The 21,839-nt window shown below is 45.9% G+C and overlaps 1 protein-coding gene across 5 annotated transcripts in view; it reads right to left on the reverse strand.

The window, feature by feature from the left end:
- The window catches only part of TRAF3 (TNF receptor associated factor 3), a 59,599-nt gene extending 38,069 nt beyond the window's left edge, over nt 1-21,530 (reverse strand). Inside the window, exons 1-2 of one of the 5 annotated variants that reach the window (XM_044272435.1) lie at nt 21,382-21,415; nt 20,192-20,349 (exon numbers count right to left, since the gene is read on the reverse strand). The gene's annotated coding sequence lies outside the window, so the exon portion shown is untranslated. The other 4 variants (XM_044272437.1, XM_044272433.1, XM_044272436.1 and 1 more) reach the window with 4 other exon arrangements.
- Between the last annotated feature and the right edge of the window lie 309 nt (nt 21,531-21,839).

The following is a 21,839-nucleotide window of genomic DNA, read 5'->3' on the forward strand; positions in this document are numbered from 1 at the left end:
GGAGCACAGCACTAGTATAGCCCCCAAAAAAACTGCAAATTGCAAAAATAGCGGTTATCAGAATATGTCACATAATACTTCCATATGCACAGCTTTATATTTAAAGGGGTTTGCCTAGACTTTATAATCCAGAGGATAGGTCATCAGTTATAAAATCTTAGAAAACCCTCTTAACTATACAGTAGGTGGCGTCCTAGCGCTAACACAACAATCCATTCATCATCATCCTCTCCTCCGTCCAGGGCTGTGCGCTCCTGACACCAACATTCCGGCTGCAATTCTGATTCTAAACTTCCTTTGAAAACAATGAAAGAACAAATCCAGTCATTTACCAGAACATGATTGTACGGGGCTTCCCATGAATGAGTTTCACTGGAATTCTGTGACCGAACATGGGAAGCCCCAAATTTACAGAGATCTGAATTTGAGGATGATATGAATTTTTGTGGCACAATATAAGCAATGATGTACACAGTGACTCCACCAGCAGAATAGTGAGTGCAGCTCTGGGGTATAATACAGGATGTAACTCAGGATCAGTACAGGATCAGTAATGTATGTACACAGTGACTGCACCAGCAGAATAGTGAGTGCAGCTCTGGAGTATAATACAGGATGTAACTCAGGATCAGTACAGGATAAGTAATGTATGTACACATTGACTCCACTAGCAGAATAGTGAGTGCAGCTCTGGAGTATAATACAGGATGTGACTCAGGATCAGTACAGGATAAGTAATGTAATGTATGTACACAGTGACTGCACCAGCAGAATAGTGAGTGCAGCTCTGGAGTATAATACAGGATGTAACTCAGGATCAGTACAGGATAAGTAATGTATGTACACAGTGACTCCACCAGCAGAATAGTGAGTGCAGCTCTGGAGTATAATACAGGATGTAACTCCGGATCAGTACAGGATAAGTAATGTATGTACACAGTGACTCCACCAGCAGAATAGTGAGTGCAGCTCTGGGGTATAATACAGGATGTAACTCAGGGTCAGTACAGGATAAGTAATGTATGTACACAGTGACTGCACCAGCAGAATAGTGAGTGCAGCTCTGGAGTATAATACAGGATGTGACTTAGGATCAGTAATGTAATGTATGTACACAGTGACTGCACCAGCAGAATAGTGAGTGCAGCTCTGGAGAATAATACAGGATGTAACTCAGGATCAGTACAGGATAAGTAATGTATGTACACAGTGACTCCACCAGCAGAATAGTGAGTGCAGCTCTGGAGTATAATACAGGATGTAACTCAGGATCAGTACAGGATCAGTAATGTATGTACACAGTGACTGCACCAGCAGAATAGTGAGTGCAGCTCTGGAGTATAATACAGGATGTAACTCAGGATCACTACAGGATAAGTAATGTATGTACACAGTGACTGCACCAGCAGAACAGTGAGTGCAGCTCTGGAGTATAATACAGGATGTAACTCAGGATCAGTAATGTATGTACACAGTGACTGCACCAGCAGAACAGTGAGTGCAGCTCTGGAGTATAATACAGGATGTAACTCAGGATCAGTACAGGATAAGTAATGTATGTACACAGTGACTCCACCAGCAGAATAGTGAGTGCAGCTCTGGAGTATAATACAGGATGTAACTCAGGATCAGTACAGGATAAGTAATGTATGTACACAGTGACTGCACCAGCAGAATAGTGAGTGCAGCTCTGGAGTATAATACAGGATGTAACTCAGGATCAGTACAGGATAAGTAATGTAATCATTTACATATCTGCCTCAGACATAAATACATGACGAGTTTTGCAGCAATCCAAAATTTCAATCTGGTTGCATTTTTTGTTGTTGTCAAAGAGTATAAACTAGTTTTATCATGCACAAAACCAGCAGGGCAAAGGGCTATATGCAAAGTTACAAGACAATTTATTCTCATGTTTCTTGAGGGAGAGCCCATGTTCTGTATTTATTATGAGAAACGTCTTCCAAATTCTTGTTAGTATAAAGACTATAATTAATCTGCACAAAAGCAAAAAAGAGCAAAAAAAAAGAACAAAAAAAGAAAAAAGAAAACTAAGAATAACAAAGAAATACTATAACAAAAACAGAAAAAAACAATAATAAAAATAGACTATAAAACAAGAATATAACAAAAGGCAACAAAAACAACAAAAAAAGCTACCGGTAATACAAAGAAAGAACATAAAAAAAACTGAAATATAACAAAAAGCAAAGAACATAAACAGAAAATATAAAAAGCAAAAAAACAACAAAGAAAAATTATATATCTATAGAAAAAAGACAAGTCTTTGGAGGTTAAGTCATATTGCACACGGACTTGTGCGCTCCGTGGCCGTATTGCGGACCGCATTTGGGGATCTGCAATACACGGGCACCATTCCAAGTGTGGACCCATTCACTTCAATGGGTCCGCAAATCCAGAGATGTCGAATGGTTCGGAATGGAAGCACGAAACGGAACCCTACAGAAGCATTACAGAGTGCTTCCGTGGGGTTTCGTCCCGTACTTCCTTTCCGCAAACAGATAGAACATGTCCTATCTTTTTGCGGAACGGCCGGATCGCGGACCCATTATAGTGAATGGCTCCGCGATCTGCTGCGGCTGCCCCACGGTGTGCAAGAGGCCTAACTGTCTGCAGTGAGATCACACAGACACATCCAATCCTGCCCTGAAAGTGTTTCAGGTTTACTCCAAAAAGTTGAAATCTACATAAAAATGTAGAGGATTATTTATTATTATTACCCCATGGTATAAAACCGCCACTACGACAAAATTTTGTTGCCGTTTCCACACTGCTCATGCCACTTTCCGAAAAGGGTACGTTGTGAGGGCAGGGAGGGAGCGGGGCCAGGGGGCAGGGCATACTTATCTTCATTCATGCCAGCTAGGAGGCTGCACTAGATTTCGGCATGGCAGACGGCCTGCTAGAGGATATTCCAAATCTATGACGAGGCCCGCGCCTCCAGCTGTGCAGGGGAAAGATCCGACATCAGCGGCGTCTGTTGTCGGATCTCCTATCTGTCGCCGCACAATGCACAACGGTGCTGTGGACCGCAAATTGTGGTCCACAATGCACGGGCACCGTCCGTGGGGCAGGCGCATGGGGATTGCAGACCAATTCACTTGAATGGGTCCGCGATCCTTTCGTTCTACAAAAAGCTAGAGCAAGTTCTATCTTTTTGTGGCGCAGAAGAACGAAATGGAACCCCAAAAAGCACTCCGTAGTGCTTCTGTAGTGTTCCGTTCCGCACCTCCGGATTTGCGGACCCATTAAAATAAATGAGTCTGCATCCGTGATGCGGAATGGCAACGGAACGGTGCCCATGTATTGCGGATCCGCAATACGGCAACGGGCATCACACGCTTGTGTGAACGAGACCTAACCCAGATGTGCCGCCACGTGTGTCTTCTCGCTAGCGCCCCCTGGAGAGGAGGGGGGAGGTCACTTTGCCATCGGGATGAGCCAGCCTCAGTCCAGGGGCCCCATGGCGGCCCCAATGGTTGCCTCTATGGTACTGCCCTGGCTTATAAGGTCACATTTTATCTGAATTCCCCTCCTAAAACTATTGTCTGGAGCATTAAAAGTCAAACTGGAAAATAAACTGCGAAGACAATGCAAGACCAGGTTCCGGCTACACATGGAGGCAGCCATGATAAAATATTTTCCATCATCTGAAAGGGGCTTTTTCTTCTACAATATATTAATAGAAACCTCAATGTGCTGTGCGGCTCCGTACGAGCGAGAAAAATCACTGTCAGCTAAAAAAATGTACCTTTAGCCAATTCTATGAAAGTGCAATGCAAGGTAAAAGAGCAGAGAAATGGAGGCTGGATGAAGCCACCCTAGAACCACAAGTCCCAGAAGTGTTGTGTTATATCTTGTATCATACTTCAAAGCTGCACTCACTATTCTGCTGGTGGAGTCACTGTGTACATACATTACTTATCCTGTACTGATCCTGAGTTACATCCTGTATTATACTCCAGAGCTGCACTCACTATTCTGCTGGTGGAGTCACTGTGTACATACATTACTTATCCTGTACTGATCCTGAGTTATATCCTGTATTATACTCCAGAGCTGCACTCACTATTCTGCTGGTGCAGTCACTGTGTATATACATTACTTATCCTGTACTAAACCTGAGTTACATACTGTATTATACCCCAGAGCTGCACTCACTATTCTGCTGGTGAAGTCACTGTGTACATACATTACATTACTTATCCTGTACTGATCCGGAGTTACATCCTGTATTATACTCCAGAGCTGCACTCACTATTCTGCTGGTGAAGTCACTGTGTACATACATTACTTATCCTGTACTGATCCTGAGTTACATCCTGTATTATACTCCAGAGCTGCACTCACTATTCTGCTGGTGCAGTCACTGTGTACATACATTACATTACTTATCCTGTACTGATCCTGAGTTCCATCCTGTATTATACTCCAGAGCTGCACTCACTATTCTGCTGGTGCAGTCACTGTGTACAGACATTACTTATCCTGTACTGATCCGGAGTTACATCCTGTATTATACTCCAGAGCTGCACTCACTATTCTGCTGGTGCAGTCACTGTGTACAGACATTACTTATCCTGTACTGATCCTGAGTTACATCCTGTATTATGCCCCAGAGCTGCACTCACTATTCTGCTGATATACTGTAGATATACCATGCAATCCTACTCACCAGACACAGAATATAACAGCCATTTTTGGATTTGCTGCGAACATCCGTTCACTCAGATCCCAGAAAACCTTCACCTACACCCAGGGGGTAAGTCACCACTTTCCAAATTTCTGTTATTCCACAAGTGCAAGCATCTGAAATCCTATACAACCTCCAAGTCCCCTGCAGCGTGCACAACTGACGTCCTCTTCCTCCTGCGGCTGCTGTAGTATATGTGATGCCGAGGGGATTACCTGCACCAGAGACTGCAGAGACATCCTCGAGTCCGTGTAAATAGCACTTCCCCTGCGGAAAGTTTCCAACACTTTTCTGTGTAATGTTCAATGACTTAAAGACGTTTTTTTTTTTTTTTTCTGTATTAAACTGAAAGTAAAATTCTTTTTTCTTTTCAAACTTGCACAATAATAAGGTATTTACAGTCAGGGATTGGCCCACTGCCCAGCTGGAGGCCGACCAGGATGATTTGCGCAGTGTGACCAGCAAAAGCCTGGAGATGCAAATAGCAGTTTTTGGCTAAAAGGCAGAATTGCACTCGCTCTGGGCGCTTCTTTCTCCTACATGACAACTCTTATTTGTATCTACAGCAGTTCATCAAATCCAACAAATCTGTCGTTTGGCTGAAATATCCTGAAATTACAGCCAATAGAACAGCTCCCCTAGTGGCCAAAAAGGAGCTGCAAAGCTGGCCGGTGGCAACTGTCAAGCAAAGGATTTTTAAAACATATGTTTTAATGCAGATTCCTTCGTACATAATCATTGTCTGATCACCGCTGCACATTAGGGAATTGCATTATTAGCAATTCCCTACAGTAAGTCTATTACGAGTCAATGCAGTTTTCAAGAGGGGCAATCTCATCTTACACACATTTATGACATCCTTTGCATTCCCACTTGGAAGCCTCATGAATATAGATGTATTACGGCTCCCCTACAAGCCTCGGGTTGCACAAGGGTCACAATACCGCACCTATGGGCATACGGCAAAATACGTGTCGAAAAATATACGATTTGCATTTGCAGAGCAATCTGTGCCACGAGTCCAAGGTTGACCCTTGGAAGATGCCTCAATATAGAGCTGTTCTCATTGCACCTTAGAATATCTCCGGGGCACCATACCGCAGCCCCGCGAGTGCCGACAGAGCCGTAATACGGAAGCCTAGGCACTGTGCATGCCGCCACCTAGGCTCTGCCGTCTACACAAGCCATCTGCAACTCAACGTCCACACGGCTGCTCAACCAGTCACCAGAATACAACGTTTCAGCAGGACACTTGCACAATACGAGGATTTGTGCAGTCGCTCATAAGACAACTCCCTAAATTTCACTTCTTGCTCCTTTTATACCATAATAGTCTTTCTAAGTAAAAGGAGATTTATAGGAAAAAAATCCCCAGGACACCGTCCTCGGCTTTGACTTGCGTTAATTATAATCAATTATACCTTTAGAACATCACCCTGACAACCCCGAAATCATCCAGTCCTGGAAGAGCCGCCCTCTCGCCCCCAAAATCCAAACACTGCAGCAGTTTGCACGCCCACTGTGAATACTAGAATAGAGCGGGCGCTCTGCCGCCTTTGTGTCTTTCCTTCTTGGCTATTATGAAGAATAATCTGCAGGGGCCCGACTATCGGCCAGGACATTACGTCACTTTCCCTTTCTGCAAGGTCGATGTGAAAAAAATAAAAGCGACCAAAATGAGATTTGAGGGGTCTTTATATGACAGTGCGTTCGAATAAGTCACCGTTGTCAAACTCTCTGCTTGCTGTCAGTGGAGAGCAGCATACATACATAGGCTACATTCACAGGACAAGTGAAAAATAGGCAGCTCGACATCCGTTTTTTTGTAAGGGCCGGCACGTGGCCGTTTTCAGAGCCAATTAAAGTCTATGGGGCTATTCACATGGCTGGACCCCATTGAAATCAAGTGCACCTGTCTAACAGACATTTATAAAAAAATAAAATCGAATAATACCTCATCCACTCTGTATAAGTCTTCTCATAGTGGCCATAATCATGCTCCTCGCTAATGTCCCCCACACTCATGCCAACAAATGAAATAAAAAATAAATAAATACAAATAAAAAACAAACACTTATCCACATGCATGGGGACACTTTCTCCTCATTGGAGGCAGCAGGACCTGACGTGATGTCACCATGCTGGGAGAGTCAGGTCCTGCTGGCTCCAGTAAGGAGCAGGTGTCCCCATGCATGTGGATGAGGAGGAATGTTTTTTTTCTTGGCATGGGGGTGGGGGACATTATTGGGGAACATAATTATGGCCACTATGAGAAGATTCACATCTCCGACAATTTGTCTACTGGATACCACCGTACAGATATCCCCCCCCCCCCCCCAGCCGCTTTCTGGCATAAATGCTGGTTTTTGGCTGGACAAATACAGCTACATGTTGTTCGTCCAAAATCCAGCATTTATTCCGGAAAACGTCCGGATCCTCCTCAGATCCAATTATAATCAATGGGGATCCAGCGGTGGCATACTGCCATGCCGGATATGGTAACTCCGCTAGTCTGTTCCTCTGACGGAACAGACTAACAAAATTAAATCACTGGAGATGTGAACATCTGCAGAAAAGGTCTCTCCAGTGCTGATAGTTTGTTACAATGTATCACTGCAGATAACATGTATCAGCCCCCAGAGCCCACGGACGATTGTTGCAACAACTCCTCAGCTCTGAGATGCATTAGGTCTGTGCAGATTTAAGGCTACTGTCACACTGGCGTTTTGGCTTTCCGTTTGTGAGATCCGTTCAGGGCTCAGCGGTCCAAAACAGATCCGTTTTGCCCTAATGCATTCTGAATGGAAAAGGATCCGCTCAGAATGCATCAGTTTGCCTCCGATCCGTCTCCATTCCGCTCTGGAGGCTGCTTGCAGCGTTTTGCTGTCCGCTTGATGAAACTGAGTCAAACGGATCCGTCCTGGCACACAATGTAAGTCAATGGGGACGGATCCGTTTTCACTGACACAATAGAAAACGGATCCGTCCTCCATTGACTTTCAACGGTGTTCAAGACGGATCCGTCTCGGCTAAGTTAAAGATAATACAAAGGGATCCGTTCTGAACAGATGCATGCGGTTGTATTATCTGAACGGATCCGTCTGTGCAGATCCATGACGGAAACGCCAGTGTGAAAGTAGCCTTTTAGAGTTCCCATCACCGTTTCAGTTTCCATTCTTCTGATCCGTCAGAAGAACAGAAAAAAAACAAAAAAAACGGATCCTATATTTTAGGCATCTGTTATGCACATTTTGCATCCATTTTAGTCATTTCCGCCTGAGATCAGTTTTTTTTGGCACGCAGGACTTTTTTCTCCGTCTAAAAAAAAACAAACAGGTGGAAATGGCTAAAACAGATGCAAAATGTGCATAATGGATGCTCAGGGTCATTTTTTTTGTACAGGATCCGTTTTCCTGACTGTTCTTCAGATGGATCAGAACCCAGCCTTAAAGGGGTCTCGGGATAGTTAGATATCAGAAATGATCCTCAATCCTCCAGGTATCAATTTCCTAATCGTGGGGGTCTGTCTCCTGGCACTCTCGCCGACCAGCTATGGTGCTCGGAGGAGCTCTGCGGCTTCTTCATCGACCCCTCCATCAGTCACATGACCTTCAAGCGAATGGACTGAGCTGCAGCAATGAATGGCGCACTGCCCAGTATACTATGAAATGGCCCAGCGGTGCTGCAGTCCATCCAAGCAGATGACCGGCGGGGTGCAGGGAGTAAGACACCCCCCCCCCCCCCACACACACATGGATCTATTGATGATCTATCCTAATGATAGGTCATCAACATTTATGTCCCGGAAACCCCCCTTTAAGCTTCAGGATGCAAACACAAATGTTCCCGTTCAACGAAAGCCGACCCCGATCTGGAGACAAGTGAGGAATCGAAACACAACGTAGATTAGAAAGTTGCAGAACTTTTCTTTTTACAACAATTACGCTTCATTTACATGAAAATGGAAAAACCCTTTCTATACCGAACCAGGAAGCAGCCGCGCACGAGACCTATTCCTGCTGGTAGACTCGGGCGCCGCTGGGCGGAATTGCCCAATGTGGAGCTCATGGTCTCCGATTTTGGAATCGGTGAGGGTCCTGGAAGTCGGAGCAGCACCGTTCACAAAGCTTTAGTGTAAAAGGATTTGAGGGTCACCAAAAACACTTAAAACCAGAGTGCACGGTCACTGGCGACAGTCAGCAAGCAGGAGAGGCGGCGCATTGCACGGTCACTGGCGACAGTCAGCAAGCAGGAGAGGGCGGCGCATTGCACGGTCACTGGCGACAGTCAGCAAGCAGGAGAGGGCGGCGCATTGCATGGTCACTGGCGACAGTCAGCAAGCAGGAGAGGCGGCGCATTGCACGGTCACTGGCGACAGTCAGCAAGCAGGAGAGGCGGCGCATTGCACGGTCACTGGCGACAGTCAGCAAGCAGGAGAGGGCGGCGCATTGCACGGTCACTGGCGACAGTCAGCAAGCAGGAGAGGGCGGCGCATTGCACGGTCACTGGCGACAGTCAGCAAGCAGGAGAGGCGGCGCATTGCACGGTCACTGGCGACAGTCAGCAAGCAGGAGAGGCGGTGCATTGCATGGTCACTGGCGACAGTCAGCAAGCAGGAGAGGCGGCGCATTGCACGGTCACTGGCGACAGTCAGCAAGCAGGAGAGGGCGGCGCATTGCACGGTCACTGGCGACAGTCAGCAAGCAGGAGAGGGCGGCGCATTGTCTGCTTCTCGGAATAGCAGCATTCCTGTCATATCTCGTTTACGGTTATCGATGGCCGGACTTTTCACAGATAATTTGTGCTTCTTGTAAAAAAGTGATGATAACCATCAGTACTACATCATTAGGCAGAGGAGACCAGGAACCTGGAGTTACCCAACCCCGAGCAATGAAGACAGCGCCGAATACACTGCGTACTGATATATGCGCTGACATTTATTTGTATTTTTTTTAAATACTGTATATGGCGCTCTTTGTAGCAACTTGCACCTGAGGCATATATTGTGATGTTCCGCGACAGATGAGGTGTGCATTATGAGGTTCTGCAGCAGCTGAGGTGTGCATTATGAGGTTCTGCAGCAGCTGAGGTGTGCATTATGAGGTGCTGCAGCAGCTGAGGTGTGCATTATGAGGTGCTGCAGCAGCTGAGGTGTGCATTATGAGGTGCTGCAGCAGCTGAGGTGTGCATTATGAGGTTCTGCAGCAGCTGAGGTGTGCATTATGAGGTTCTGCAGCAGCTGAGTTGTGCATTATGAGGTGCTGCAGCAGCTGAGTTGTGCATTATGAGGTTCTGCAGCAGCTGAGTTGTGCATTATGAGGTGCTGCAGCAGCTGAGGTGTGCATTATGAGGTGCTGCAGCAGCTGAGTTGTGCATTATGAGGTGCTGCAGCAGCTGAGTTGTGCATTATGAGGTGCTGCAGCAGCTGAGTTGTGCATTATGAGGTGCTGCAGCAGCTGAGTTGTGCATTATGAGGTGCTGCAGTAGCTGAGTTGTGCATTATGAGGTGCTGCAGCAGCTGAGGTGTGCATTATGAGGTGCTGCAGCAGCTGAGGTGTGCATTATGAGGTTCTGCAGCAGCTGAGGTGTGCATTACGAGGTTCTGCAGCAGCTGAGGTGTGCATTACGAGGTTCTGCAGCAGCTGAGGTGTGTATTACGAGGTTCTGCAGCAGCTGAGGTGTGAGCGAATTTCATATTTAGAAGTTCGTTCACGCTTCGTTTACTGGTAAAAGGTGAACTGCATTATGGATTCCATTACCACGGACTATAACGCAGTTCTATGAGGGAATGCATAACGGAATGACTTAATCCCTAACAAGTACGAGAGGAAGATGGCGCAGCTCTTTAACCTGTCCTCTTGTGTAAATAGGACAGGTTTTGTGTGTACTAGTAGGATTAACCACAGTCTGTACTTTATGTCTCCTCATGGACTCCATTCCTACAGAGATTCAGCTGAAGATCTTATCAGCTGTATTCAGGATCATAATCCTTGACAAGCAGAGCAGAGAGGAGGATGAGGCAGCTCTTTATCTCAGTGTTCTGAAGTAACTTGTCCTCCTGTGTGCTTAGGACAGGCGTTGTGTGTATTATTGGATGGCGGCCATTTTATTTCTCCTAATGATTGCTCTCTCGACAAAATGAACCATTATAGCTAATAAAAGGTATTTGGGAATATATTTATACTAAAGTAATATTTAAGTAATTTATTTTCTTAATTCCTAGTGAACCCCTTTAAGGAGACTACTACTAGGGCTGTCACCCAGCTTTTCTATGTCCTGATCTACCTAGCTCAGTAGTAATAGGACGAAGGATGTGTCGCCAGATTTATCATTCAGGGCTCTGCAAAAGCTAAGTGACAACCCCCCCCCCCCCCCCAGGAGCTCTCTGGTGTCACACTGTTGTCACCCAGCTTTCCCACAGACTGCTGGACTGGGGCGACAACTCTCAGAGAATTCCCATCTGAATACACACATAAAAGGACCCTTCAGCATCCGTTACAAATGTGAGAACGGTTTGTAGATATCGGACTTCTGTGATCAGCGGAAGTTACAGGTCCAAAGCCTGAGGCTGCACTACCGAATGAACCCAATGACTACATGTCCCCTCCAGCCGTGCATTGTTGTCACAGGCCTTACAGTGGATCTAAAAAGTCTACACACCCCTGTTAAAATGTCAGGTTTCTGTGATGTCAAAAAATGAGACAAAGATAAATCATTTCAGAACTTTTTCCACCTTTAATGTGACCTATAAACTGTACAACTCAATGGAAAAACAAACTGAAATCTTTTATGCAGAGGGAAGAAAACAAAAAAAACTTAAATAATGTGGTTGCATAAGTGTAAGGCTACTTTTACACTAGCGTTCGATCGGATCCGCTCATATTAATGCAGACGGAGGCTCCGTTCAGAACGGATCCGTCTGCATTATATTGGCAAAAAAAAGCTAAGTGTGAAATTGGCCTGAGCGGATCCGTCCAGACTTTTACATTGAAAGTCAATGGGGGACGGATCCGTTTGAAGATTGAGCCATATTGTGTCATCTTCAAACGGATCCGTCCCCATTGACTTACATTGTAAGTCTGGACGGATCCGCACGCCTCCGAACGGCCAGGCGGACACCCGAACGCTGCAAGCAGCGTTCAGGTGTCCGCCTGCTGAGCGGAGCGGAGGCTGAACGCCGCCAGACTGATGCATTCTGAGCGGATCCGCATCCATTCAGACTGCATCAGGGCTGGACGGAAGCGTTCGGGTCCGCTCGTGAGCCCCTTCAAACGGAGCTCACGAGCGGACAGCCGAACGCTAGTGTGAAACTAGCCTAAACTAATACTTTGTTGAAGCACCTTTTGATGTTATTACAGCACTCAGTCTCTTTGGGTAGGAGTCTATCAGCATGGCACATTTTGACTTGGTAAGATTCACCCACTCTTCAAAAACACTCCAAATCTGTCAGATTGTGAGGGCATCTCCTGTGCACAGCCTTCTTCAGATCACCCCACAGATTGTCAATCGGATTCAGGTCTGGGCTCTGGCTGGGCCATTCCAAAACTGTAATCTTCCTCTGGTGAAGCCATTTCTTTTGTAGATTGGATGTATGCTTTGGGTCGTTGTCGTGCTGAAAGATGAAGTTCCTCTTCATGTCCAGCTTTCTAGCAGAAGCCTGAAGGTTTTCTGCCAATATTGACTGGTATTTGGAACTGTTCATAATTCCCTCTAGCTTAACTAAGGCCCCAGTTACAGCTGAAGAAACACTGCCCCTTGGCATGATGCTGCCACCACCATGCTTCACTGTGGGGATGGGGTTCTTCTGGTGATGTGCAGTGTTGTTTTTGCGCCAACCATATCTTTTGGAATTATGGCCAAAAAGTTCAACCTTGCTTTCATCAGACCAGAACACCTTTCCCCACATGCTTTTGGGAGACTTCAGATGTGTTTTTGCTGAATGTAGCCTGGCTTGGGTGTTTTTCTTGGTAAAAAAAGGCTTTCGTCTTGCCGCTCTACCCCATAGCCCAGACATATGAAGAATACGTGAGATTGTTGTCACATGTACCACACAGCCAGGACTTGCCAGATATTCCTGCAGCTCCTGTAATGTTGCTGTAGGCCTCTTGGTCGCCTCCCAGACCAGTTTTCTTCTCGTCTTTTCATAAATTTTGGAGGGACGTCCAGTTCTTGGTGATGTCACTGTTGTGCCATATTTCCTCCACTTGATGATGACGGTCTCCACTGTGTTCCATGGTAGATCTAATGCCTTGGAAATTCTTTTGTCCCCTTCTCTTGACTGATACCTTCTAACAATGAGACTCCTCTGATGCTCTGGAAGCTCTCTGTGAACCATGGCTTCTGCTGTGGGATGCAACTAAGAACATTTCAGGAAAGACCAACTAGAGCAGCTGAGCTTTATTTGGGGTTAATCAGAGGCACTTTACATGATGGCCGGTGTATGCCGACTCCTATCTAACAGGATTCTGAATGCGATTGCTTAATTCTGAACCCAGCTACATCCCCAGTTCTAAGAGGGTGTGAACACTTATGCAACCATATTATTTTTTTTGTTTTCTTCCCTCCACCTAAAATATTTCAGTTTGCTTTTCAATTGAGTGGTACAGTTTATAGGTCACATTAAAGGTGGAAACATGAAATGATTTATCTTTGTCTCATTTTTTGACATCACAGAAACCTGACATTTTAACAGGGGTGTGTAGACTTTTTATACCCACTGTATGTCTCCCACTATTTAGACCGATTAGGGTGTAAGTATTGACGTAGATGTTGATTTCAATCCTCCAAAGGTCTCCATCATACAGTCAGTCGTGTGACCTACCAGCTCCCACAATGCACTTTTCTCTGTTAATACCAGCAAAACTCTACATGCAGCTTTAGATGTGACTGGAGCAGACAACTCGAGCTCAGTACAAGAAAAAGAGCAGCCAGCCATAGACATGGGATGACCATTAGCCAATCCTCTTATATACGCACGCATGCTCAGCTCGGTCAAGCATGCATGCATTTTGAATGAGAAGAGGGGGAAAAAAAGATCGGGTATTTCAAGGTCCAACACGCCCGATCCTTCTCTCCCCGGAAATCTGTGTCTATAAGTTAAAAGTAGTGCTGAGCGAACTTCTGTTTTCAAGTTCGGTGTACAAGTTTCGGGTTGGGGTTATCTAAGAATTCCGTTATGGATTCCGCTACCACGGACAATAAGTTATGGTCGGTGGTGACGGAATTCTTAGATGACCCGAACCTTGTACGCCGAACTTGAAAACAGAAGTTCGCTCATCCTTAGTTAAAAGTGCTCGTCCCTGTACATCCCCAGTCATTCCCATTTACCTATTGATCTATTTGGGTGTCAGTCTTTACGAAAGTTTACTGAACTCTTAAGAATGTGAAACAGGAAGGGGTGCTGTTTTTTTTGTAGGACAAGGATTATATAAGTAAAAAGGTTAGGGAAGAGGCTTTTCCGTGTGACCTTAAAAAAAAAAAAAATATATAAAAAATATGCGCACATAGTTTTCCGAGAAGGGAAATCCCCAGCAAAAAAGAACCAAGAAATATAAGCAGATTATAAGATTATAATGCAGCTTGAAATTCAGCAAATTTTGAGAGAAAAAAAATATATATAAAAAAGCAAGGAAAATAACAATTCTCCTACATAAAAAAATGAAAATACAACAGTTTACTACCAAACAGAAGAGTTATCAGGACTCCAAGCTTTCTCTTAAAAGGTTTTTCCCAAAAATTCACGACACGTGTGTAGAGACTATTCAGCCGCCACCTACGTCTTTCTGAGCTCAGAAATTTGGCTGCAGCCCACTTTCTTCACATAGATCCAGGCCTGCTCTACTCACAAGCGAAAATACTCTGAGTAAGTAGTCAAACACTGCCCACTCCAGTGGAATCGCACTGACTCATACGATCCAAGCCCCGAGTCTACAAGATGTCACCAAGTGACAAGATCAAGTCTGAAACTACTTGGGCACGTGTTGACGGTACAGCTGCCCTCAGAGGAGAAGAAAATGGGACTTGGTCCACGAAGGTCGGTCAGATCAAGGATCGGGCAACATAGGGAATGGGAAGAAGAAACTCCCAAAATTGGAAGTTGTGGTCGTGGCAGAAAAAAAATTTGCCCCTATTTTCCATTGAAACATCAAGAGTTTCTGATCGTCAAGACCGGACCATGGGATCCATGCTTTGGTTTGCATTCCCTGGACTGGATCATTGGCACCAGTGGCAGAGCAGATCCGAAATAAAATTACAGGAAATACAGATTAATATGAGTTGGAAGCCTTAAAGGAATTGTTCACTTAGTTCAGCTCTATAAAAGGACATAGAGACATTAAATGGGTTTTCCGGGATTTTTTATTGATGACCTCTCCTCAGGATAGGTCATCAATATGAGATTGGCGGGGCTCCGACACCAGGCACCCCCGCCGTTCAGCTGTTTGAAGAGAAGGCCGCATTCTGTGCAAGCACTGACTTCCCTTAAAGGGGTTATCAAGACTATTAAATGCCCCCCATATGCCGGGCCCCTCACAATGAATATACTTACCTGGCTTCCTGCGCCGCTCCTGGTCCTGCAGCTTCTTCGCTTGCGCGGATGAAAACATCCGGTGTTGGGGGGGAAGCAGCCAATGGCAGGCAGGCACGGGGACAAGCATCAATAGTATGGCGGAGTGACGCTAGGAAGGCTCGTCCTCGTCTGCCATTGGTCCCCCCCCCCCCCCCCCCAGACACCGGGTGTTTTCATCTGCGCAAGGGGAGAAGCAGCCGCGGCGTTGCGGGGACCAATAAAGGAGCCTGTACACTGCCTATAGTAGCGCAGGCACAAGATGTCGTAGAGCAGCCAATGTCTGCTGAGAGACTGCAGGGAGGACAGGGGGAATTTGACTTTCCTGCTCCATTAATGGATTACCCCTGCTCGTAAAAAGAAAAATCTAATAATAGAAGTACATTATTGTATGGTATCGCCATATGGCAGCACACGGAGTGCCTATGGCTCTATACTGCTCGGGATCCCGCAAAGGGACCATGTGATGAGCTCAGTGACGTCACCACAGGTCCTTTGACAGGTCCTGAAGAAAGAACAGGAGACCGGCAGCTCCACGATCAATTGGAGGAGGTGAGTTTATTTGTAATTTTTTTTAACCCTTAATTGACCTTCTACTAAGCATTCTGTATTAAAGAATGCTATTATTTTAATAATACAGTGAATAAACTTTCATCCTAGTGACCATGCGTGAAAATCGCACCGCATCCGCACTTGCTTCTGGATGCTTGCGATTTTCACGCAGCCCCATTCACTTCTATGGGGCCTGCGTTGCGTGAAAAACGCACAACATAGAGCTTGCTGTGATTTTCACGCAACACACAAGTGATGCGTGAAAATCACTGCTCGTGTGCACAGCCCCATCCCCATAGAAATGAAAGGGTCCGTGCGGGAAAACTCGCCCGTGTGTAAGGGGCCTTAGGGTTAATAAGCACCGACAATGATCTCAAATCCATACAGATACAATAATTAGCTTTTTGGAACCCCAGGGTCACGTCTGCTTACCAAAGAAGGCGATTTCTACATTTTCCACCGAAATCTACACCCCGCTTACTGTTGACAGTACGCTTCCTGTTTAGCAGCTACCGGCCCTTTAATGAAAATCCCCGAATATTTCTCCAAGGCACATGTCCATTGCAACACAGTGATCCCAGCCCTAGAGCATACAATAAAAAGTAAGTAAAACTTTACTGTCAGCAGCTTGGTCAGTATCAGCAGCGAGTGCCATAAACCACCCTGTGCCACCCAAGCCCCAACCCAGGAGAAATCACAGGAGGCATCACGGGCAGCTCCCAAATATCTGACAAAAGACAAGCTTTTCAGCAATGAGGTTTCCAGTAAATGAAATGCAAATGCCCTTCCCCAAGTAGAAAATAAGAGCTCACTCCAGACCCAAAGCCTCAAATTTAGATGCCCCAAGTCTAGCTTTTATGGTAGTAAATACACCAGTGGAAGAAGACCCGGAAAACGTAATGCGATTGAGCGAAGATTGGCGAAGTATAAGCGGCTAGAGGTGCTGGATCAATGATCACACAACCAAGGTGGTGCCCCTATATGCTGGAGATCCTCCTGTGGTCATTACAAGCTCTTACACCTTGGAGTTGTAGTTCAGACAAAGGTGGTTGTCAGAGATCCCTCGCCCCATCCAGTCCCAGACATTATCCACGGGGGAGAGATCTGGTGATCGAGCGGTCCAGGGGAGCTGCTGAGACCCTGAAGAGCAGGTTGTGTGGTGCGGGCAGTGTGTGGCGGCGTTATCTTGTTGGAACACCACGTCTCCCGAGTCAAAAAAGGCAATAGGACTGGTTCTACAAAGTCCTGGACGTACCGAAAACTGGTCAATGTTCTCTCCATGAATACCAGATGGGAACGGCCACGGGGACTAATGGAGCCCCATTCCTGTGCGTCTGCTCCATGCAGGAAAGAAGTAGGCGTTCCAGCAAATTCTGATTGTGTTCAGTGATGAAAGGAGGTTCTGCCTTGGCACTAATGATCGCTACAGGAGTTCTCAGCTCAATGGCGATACATTTTCCACTCGTTCTTTTTTTCATCCTCCGGCAGTGTAATCCAAAGCTGCCCCCTTGCACCTATCTGCTACAATGTATTCTATAATGCATTACGGGTTACGGCTACAAGGAGACACTGGTCCAACACTTCTGGATTTCTTGCGACTGGCGCAGCGATGTCTTTAATTTCTATGGGGTCACCACTACTCTGCGATCCTGGGTTGCCACAGCGGAAACTGCACCTTTAAATTTCATCTAACATGTCAGAGAACATCAGCAGCAGTGCCCGGTACCAATTACAGAATTTTTTTTTAAATAATACATGGTCAGCCCTAAAATATGTGTCACTTTAAAGGGGTTGTCTGGTTTCCTATACTGAAGGCCTATCCTCAGGATGGGTCATCAATAGTGATGAGCGAACTTGTGTTTTCAAGTCCGGCGTTTGGGTTATCAAAGAATCCCGCTACCATGGACTGTGACTGAATTCTATGACGGCATGCACCACGGCCATGGCCAGCATAGACTTCTAGTATGACACAATGCAATATGAAATGCCTCTTCTAGGCTTCCGTAGGGTGCATGCCGCCATAGAAGTCCGTGGTAGCCGAATCCATAACGGGATTCTTTGACTCGTACGCCAAACTTGAAAACACAAGTTCACTCATCACTAGTAGTGTTGAGTAGTGATGAGCGAACTTCTGTTTTAAGTTCGGCGTCTAAAGTTCAGCTTCCGGTTAGCGGAGAATCCCGATATGGATTCCGAATACCGTTGTGGTCCGTGGTAGCGGAATCAATAATGGCCGATTATTGATTCCGCTACCACGGACCACAACGGAAGTCGGAATCCATATCGGGAACCATATCGGGATTCTCCGCTAACCGGAAGCCGAACTTTAGACGCCGAACTTAAAACAGAAGTTCGCTCATCACTGGTGTTGAGCAAACTTGTGTTTTTAGTTCAGCGTCTAAAGTTCGGGTTATCAAAAGTATCCAGTTATGGATTCTAAATTCTGTTAGGGAATCCATAACGGGATACTTCGACAACCCGAACTTTAGACGCCGAACTTAAAACACAAGTTCGCTCAACACTAATCACTAGTCATGAATATCAGATGGATGGTGCTCCCGCATCGATCAGCTGTTTGGAGAGACTGCAGCGCTCCATTCTCCTCAATTCAACATCGCCCCAAACCTACAAGAAGGTGCGGCGCTGTTTTTTGTAAGAAATCGGCAACGTTTTTCAATCCTGTACAACCACCTTCACTGATCAAACTGGTCAGGAGGAGTCGAGCCTCCTTGACCCTATCGATGTTTCTATAACACCTCAGAAGATGAGGAGAGGTGGAGTTCCCCTTTAAATAAGCAACGACTGTAAAACAGGATGACTTCCTGGAAATCCAGGATCCAGAAGCAGAAATTGTACACATTTACCATTAACCCATTCCTTCCTCATCTGATCATTTCTTCAGGATATTACAAAAGGAAGTCACCCTGAGACATAACTATCTACATACAGGGGAAACTCGAAAAATTAGAATTTTGTGCAAAGTTCATTTATTTCAGTAATGCAACTTAAAAGGTGAAACTAACATGAGAGACTCATTACAGGCAGAGCGAGATATTCCAAGCCTTTATTTGTTATAATTTGGATGATTATGGCTTACAGCTTATGAAAACCGCAAAGTCTAAATTTTAAGGTCCCCTTTGCTCAGGGGGTATGGATTAATTAGCTGACACTTCGAGCCTAGAATATTGAACCTTTTCACAATATTCTAATTTTAAGCTGCATTAATGCGTGTGTATGCAGGGTCAGGATGAGCATTAGGCCAGCAGTTCTCATTTGTACGGCCAGCTCATGCGCAAGGAAAGCTGCGTGCATTGCACCGTATGGCGGCATGCTGAGTCCCTGCAGTTGGATATTAAGAAGGCGCAAGATACCACATCTTCCAATAGAAGTGATTCTTCTAGGAGAGAAAACCTCCAAAATATGGTATGCAAAAATTAGAGGCCCACAGAGGTACAGTATGGGATCTGTATAGGGCTATGTGCATGAGCCCAGAGACCAGCATCTATTGCTGAGGCACGGGCATAAGAGACCAGGGATGCCAGGGCCTCAGAGGAAGGCAACGTGTAGACATCTCTATTGACTGACCATAGACAGAGGAAACACACCACCAATATGAGAGTCAAGGTCCCAGTCCTGGCTCAATGTGATATGTGGCCCTTTTATATAGCTAAGGACCAGGGGCGGATTGGCCATAGACCTTAAAGGGTTTTTTGCCGGTGGGCTGATGCCCAGGGGGCCACCTAGGTGCTCCCTAATGGCCGGCCATTGGAAGCTTTAGGGGGATGTGTTGCTGGCAGTATTTTGTGATGGACTGTGGTATTTGGCTCTGTTGGGGATGTATAATGTGCCACAATATGGTACTGCTTGCCCTGCCTTCCATCAATTTGGACCCAACTACAAAATGGGGCCACTTTTAGTATTATTTCCAGGGCCACTTTAAGTTTCCAGTCCGCCCCTGCCAAGGGCCATGTCAGAGACCCCCATAACATCTGACGGGCCATCGCTCTCATAGATACTCGTAGGGCACAATATACTCTATTGACAGGTCGTCCTGTGTCAGGTAGGGAATTGCTTAAAAGGCAGTTCCAAAAGTTTTCCCCCCATAGTGACCCAAACAACTTCCCATACAGAAGTCATGTGATAGGAGCTTACGGCGCACTGCTCACCCCGAAACATAGATTTTATAGTACCAGGCAAAAATTCCCAAAGATCAAAAAAGGAACATCCGGATAAAAGGTTTCTCAATGACTCAGGACAAGGAAACGTTCTGCTGCTCTGACGGAGGAGATTACTAAAAACTGACACAGGGCAGGCAGTAAGAATTGCACAAGAGCAGTAGTAACGTGTGCTCACAGAGTTACCTCACATGGTCGGAACATGACGTCTGGAGCGAAGTCATGGGGGGCCGGGCAGTGACACCGCACAGCTGACACGCTTCCATCCCATACCAAATGACCTCAGAAACGCATGAGACCATGTGAGAACGGCAGCAGTCTGCAGCACTGTGCCCGCTCAGAGACTGCAACAATGTATAACAATACAACAATATTTACAAAACAAGCCCTCGCAACAAAATAAATAACATGCATAGAATAGTAATAGTACACTGAGATCTGTATGTATCCACAGCCCACCCACCGCCCCCGGAGGTTACATGCAATGAATAGACAATTATACTTTTTTTTTTTTTTTTTTAAATAGAAGTTTTTCATACAAAGGAGAATTTTATGGAACTTCAAGAAAACCAGTCCATCCAGCATGAGTCAGGAAGGAGGCCATCATCAAGCACAAAACAGCAATGATCTGTTACACAACCTCTCTATTTATATATGTAGATGGTCATGGGAGGATGAGGATGAATGGATTTAGGTGTATATGTAAAAATCGGACACACGTGTGCATTTTTATGTTTGCCAGTGTTGGAATGTATATATATATATATATATATATATATATATCAGGACAATGTGCATTTAGGTGGGTGTGTATATGAAAATATATTTAGCTACACAAGTACACACATATATATATATAAATAAATAAATAATGGAGATATATATATATATATATGAAGTATATTTAGCTATGCATTAGTGTGTGTGTGACAATATATAATTATAGATAGATCTGTAATGTGTGTAGTAAGCAGGTATATCTATACACATGGTAAGGCAGCAGCCATCGCACTGCTCATACCTATAGCCTGTCAGTGCAGCATCAACCATGCAGGACCTTTTAACCCCTTGCCCACCACAACTGCAGAGCATGGCACAGGACAATGTAAACGCCCCCCCCCCCCCCCCCCCCCCACACTGAACCCACCAGAGGTCAGGCACTCAACTAGTTTTCCCAGGCCCCTCAAAATACCCAAACCCCATCCCCTGCCCGGAGACTGGAGCTTAGGAGCGCTGTCCCTTTAAGGCCATGGTCCTCCCACAGGAGCGCACGGTGCTACATTGTATCCGATCGGGGATCCTCAGGATACAAGGGGGATAACAAGGGGTGCCCCCCGGGGGGTGGAGGGGCAGGGGCAGAGGCAGAGGCTACTTACTGTGGTTCCTGCAGTGTGGAGGTGCACGCCCGGCCCTCACAGCCGCCTCTGTCTCTGCTCAAAGCAAATCTAAAAAGCCGGACATTGAAGGGTGAATCAGATGGGCGCATGAGGTACAGAAAAAGCCCCTTACCCAGCGCCCTCTGCTGCCCTCTACTGCGCCGCCCACTTTTTTTTTTTCTCTTTCTCTCTACGCGCTTCAAGCTGGAAAGTCCCTTTAGCTACTTCCTCTGCTCGGCATGCATGGAAATCCCCTGGCCTGGCCTGCTGCTGTGCGCGTGCAAGCCAGAGGCTGCTGCAGAGCCCTGTGTACGGGGGCTGTCCTGTAATGTACGTGCACTTATACAAGTGTATACAGTGCAACCTGTGAGTGTGCAAGAGCAGTGCAAGCCAGAGGCTGCTGCAGAGCCCTGTGTATGGGGGCTGTCCTGTAATGTACGTGCACTTATACCAGTGTA

The sequence above is a fragment of the Bufo gargarizans genome, chromosome 11, assembly GCF_014858855.1.
Source record: "Bufo gargarizans isolate SCDJY-AF-19 chromosome 11, ASM1485885v1, whole genome shotgun sequence".
In the NCBI taxonomy this organism is placed as follows: domain Eukaryota; kingdom Metazoa; phylum Chordata; class Amphibia; order Anura; family Bufonidae; genus Bufo; species Bufo gargarizans.